Source organism: Cebus imitator, unplaced genomic scaffold, assembly GCF_001604975.1.
Source record: "Cebus imitator isolate Cc_AM_T3 unplaced genomic scaffold, Cebus_imitator-1.0 Scaffold8, whole genome shotgun sequence".
Classification (NCBI taxonomy): Eukaryota; Metazoa; Chordata; class Mammalia; order Primates; family Cebidae; genus Cebus; species Cebus imitator.
Window position 1 is genome coordinate 1,260,522 of NW_016107323.1, and position 4,678 is coordinate 1,265,199.

At 45.5% G+C, this 4,678-nt stretch overlaps 1 pseudogene; it reads right to left on the bottom strand.

Annotated features, from left to right (window-relative positions):
* Positions 1-3,688: 3,688 nt before the first annotated feature.
* On the bottom strand, positions 3,689-4,451 carry LOC108312270 (annotated as a pseudogene).
* Between the last annotated feature and the right edge of the window lie 227 nt (positions 4,452-4,678).

Consider the following 4,678-nt stretch of genomic DNA (forward strand, 5'->3'; position numbering starts at 1 on the left):
AAGAGGTTTAATTGGCTCACAGTTCTGCAGGCTGTACAGGAAGCATAGTGCCATCTGCTTCTTGGGATGCCCTAGGGAGCTTTTACTCACCAAGGTGGAGGGCAATGTGGGAGCAGGCACATCTCATGGCGAAAGCAGGAGCAAGGGGTGGGGAGGTGCCACATACTTTTAAACCACCAGATTGAGTGTGAACTCAGAGTGAGAGGTCACTCATCACCAAGGGGATGGCCAAAGCCATTCATGAGGGATCTGCCACCATGTTCCACATACCTCCCCCCAGGCCCCACCTCCAACACTGAGGGTTACCTTTCAACATGAGATTTGGTTGGGCACAAATATCCAAACTATCTCAATTAGTAAACCCAGGGCTTATTTTCTGGGTACTAAAGCCAGGGGCAAATCCACTTTTTTCCCTCCAGCGATTTCAGTGAACCATTGTGTTCATCCTCATTAATGCTCAGAAGAACCTGAAATAAAATTCTTACTCCTAGATCCTCTGTCAAAGCCCATCTCAAGCACAAAAGTTGTTTCATGGCTCCTGAATAGAAATAATAAGGAACTCAAGAAAGGCCTCATACATTTTGTGGGGATTGCACTTTGTGTTTAAGAAGATGAAAAGAGAGAAGCCCAAGAAATGATAGGACTTTAAGATCTCTCTATATACAGGACTTCAAAAGACTTTTTTTTTTTTTCTTCTAGAAGTTTTTAGGGCAAAGCAAAATTAGAGCCATTTTTGGAAAGGGAAATTGTAAAAGAGGCAGACTTGACAAGAACAAACGAGTATGAAAAAATCTGCTTTAAAGTCATCATTGGCAGTTTTAAAAAGTTGATGAGCCCCTAGGGTGATGCAGAGACAGCAGTGTGGGTGAAATGTCTACAAAAATAAAATCAGCTGGATCCTCTGACTTCAAGACAACTTCTCTAAAGATCCATAAGAAGTTGTTCTTAAAAGGAAGTGTCAGTCCTGGGTGCAGTGGCTCACGCCTGTAATCCAGTACTTTGGAAGGCCGAGGCAGGCGAATCACAAGGTCAGGAATTCAAGACCAGCCTGGCCAAGATGGTGAAACCCCATCTCCACTTAAAAAAAAAAAAAAAAAGCCAGGCGTGGTGGTGGGCACCTCTAATCCCAGCTACTCGGGAGGCTGAGGAAGAGAATTGCTTGAACCCAGGAGGCGGAGGTTTCAGTGAACAGAGGCACCACTGCACTGTAGCCTGGGTGACAGAGCAAGACTCTGTCTCAGGGGGGAAGAAAAAGGGGGGTGGCTTGTCCAGGAGGCCTGAAGAAAGACGAGATGTATGTGGCTGTCTCGTTGGCCTTCCTTTCTTTTGCCCTGTGGCTCCTTGAGATCACTGCCAAGTCTGGGTAAATAGAACATGTACTTCTTCTTTGATTTAATTATGCATTTGAGACACATTTAATGATTAGCTATCAGGGGGTTAGACACTAAAGGGAAGCGGTGAAGCTAGATTGCAAGATGCCTGCCTCAGCTCTCTACTCTTCACCATTGCTAGGCTGGACCATTCAACAAATATTTCCAGTAATGCATATTTTGTGTTAAGCCCTGTATTAGGCACTGGGATACCACTGAACCAGTCATCCCTGCCCTGCAGTAATGGCAGCAGTTAGACAGCATTTGATTCTTTTTTTTTTTCATTTGATTCTTAAAGAAGACTCATAGGACCCAAAATGACAATGTTGTAGGAAAAGCATACAGTCACACAACAGCATTAAGTAAGGCGATGGCTAGGAAGTAGCCAAAGCCTGCATCACAGCAAAGGATCTGGAGAGGCCAGATGCAGGCTCCAATGCTACTCTTTCTGCAAGGCTGAATGGATGCACCTTCTCTTTTAGATAAGGAGTCACTAACATGTGCACTGAACACCTTGCAACCACGGTATCTGAAAGCGAGGACAAGCTGAGTTTCCTATCCCCTGCTGGCCACATGGGTGTATTCTTGCTATGTAACTGCCTCAATGGCAGAGCCTCTCTGCCCAGGGGTCTTACTGAGACCAGGTGCAAATTACCAATCTCACGGTTATCAGTAAAGTCTTACAATTTTCAGAAAACAGTTTTGAAACTTGCCTTGAATCCATGATTACAAAATAACGTTGTTATTAGAAGGTTTCATGTCTTGACCAGGGATCAGTGCTGGGCCACTGCTTCACTTCAGTGGCTCCTCTCAGGCCAATTCCAGGCCTACAGGAGTTAATCCTAGAACCCCTCCAAACCATTCCCCACACTGCATCCACCGACAGAAACAACACAACTCAATCAGATGATGTCACTCTCCTGCTTCAAATCAATGGCTCCCCATTCCCTCTGGATTAAATCTGTATTCCTGGAGGCAACGTGCAAAGCTAGTTAGTATCTGTTGCCAACTCCGTTTGCAAATTTGGTTTCTTCCCAACACGGGCTCTTCGCTGCAGTCTGCATTGAAAAACGATCCTTCCCAACACTTTCCCCACTTTGGAAGTGCCCTTGGCTTTCCTTTCATTCCAACTCCCACTCAGCGTGCGTATCACCTCCAGGAAGTCCTCCCTGGTACCCAGTCTACTATAGGTCTACTTTAGTACTTTATAATTACTTTTTTGGGGGGGCTGGGGGGTATAAAAATTTATTATACCTAAAAAATATTGCTACTAACAAATGCAGACAGACTAGGACACCATGGTATGGGTGGAGGACAGCTAGCTCTTTGGGAAGTGAAAGGTTTGGGTGGTGTGGGCCTCATGCCACGCTGATTGGTCAGTAGACAGGAGGGCACATGCCAAACACCACAGGGCAGCAGGGCAGCAGGTGCCTGCTCTTGTGTACCCACAAGCGTTCCCTGTCTCATCTGGGGCTTTGAAGGGAGCACACCCAGAAGCGAGCACACCCAGAAGCGAGCAGCTGTAGCGAAAGAGCTTCCTAAGGTAACCCTTCCAGGATTGTCTCAGAAGTCACAGCAACACCATTTTAAGCAATATGGTTAGCTGTATGATTTCTACGAACTAGCCGTGAAGTTTCTAACCATCATAATTCAGTGAAGTACAAAACATTAAGTTATAGGCTATGGGGCCGGGTGCAGTGCCTCAAGCCTATAATCCCAGCACTTTGGGAGGCTGAGGCGGGCAGATCACCTGAGATCAGGACTTTGAGACCAGTCTGCTCAACACGGAGAAACCCTGTCTCTACTAAAAATACAAAATTAGCTGGGCGTGGTGGCACATGCCTGTAATCCCAGCTATTCTGGAGGCTGAGGCAGGAGAATCGCTTGAACCTGGGAGGTGGAGGTTGCAGTGAGCCAAGATTGCGCCATTGCACTCCAGCCTAGGCAACAAGGGCAAAACTCCGCTCAAAAAAAAAAAAAAAAAAAAAAAACAAAAAAAAACAAAGCTTTAAATATTTTTTTAAATTAAAAAAAAAAAAGTTATAGGCTGTGGGAAGAGAAGGCAGCACCAATGGTGGCACCTTCCAATCCTGGTGGTTCTAGGGGCAGGGAGAGGGGAAGGTCTTTTTTAAAACCAAGCCCCTCACTTCAAGCCGCAAAAGAATTACTCTGATCAATATTAAATTGTATTGAAAACAAAATGGAATAAAAAGCAAATACTACTGTATGTTGGGGTGGAAGTGGGAGGAAAGAACGAGTCCTTCGAAGCAGGAAGGGAGACAGTAGGGGGAAGTTTCTGTGCCTGTGACCGCGGGTGGTCACTCATGCTGCTCCATTTTTACTTTCAGTGGTCTCAGGAAGGTCCGATTTTTCTTCTTTTTCTCCCCCTTTCTATTGGCTTGAAGTTTCGCCAGCTGTCCACACGACCGTCTCGACTGTCCTCAATGTTTTCCTGCCACTCTCTTTCTCGTTTGGCTTTTTCTTGAGCTTTGATCTCTTCTTGCCTTTGTTGCTTCTTTTCATGAATCTCTTTGGCTTCTCTCTCTTTCCTTTTAATTTCCAGCTCAGCAAAGAGTTTCATTGTCTGTTTATATGCAGCTTGTTTGAACAGCTCAGAATCACCCGCCTCTACAATCGTAGGTTTTCCTTCCTTTTTTTTAACTGTTTTTTTGGTTCTTTCACAGTGTGTTCCACGTATTCTTTTTCGGCCCAAGTTACATGCAGGGCCCTCTCATTTTGCTCCTGCTCCAGTAGCAACTTGTAAGCTTTGTCCACAGCTTCAAAAGCCCCCTGTGCTCTGTCAGCATCATCTTGATATTTGTCAGGAGGTACCAGTGTGGATAACTGCCGAAACCTCTTCTTTATGTCTTCATCTGTAACTTCAGGGTCTAACTGAAGAACGTCAAATGGGTTCAAACTGAAGTAAGAGGAACCAGGATGGGTCAGTCTTTTAATCTGATTTTTGGATGTTAGAACCAAGTCTCTCTTCTCTATTTGTTTCACATCGGTGTAGACAGTCATAAATGCTTCTTCTGTGCTGCCTCCGCTGCCAGGAGTCCCGCTCTCTCCTGAAGCCGCCATTTTCCTGACGCAGCCTCCACAGGACCCTTCTCTCTTATTTATTTATTTATTTTTGAGGTGAAGTCACTCCTTTCGCCCAGGCTGGAGTGCAATGGTGCGATCTTGGCTCACTGTAACCTCCACCTCCTGGGTTTAAGCGATTCTCCACCTAAGACTCCCAAGTTGCTGGGATTACAGGCGCCTGCCACCACACCTGACTAATTTTTGTATTTTTAGTAGAGTTGGGG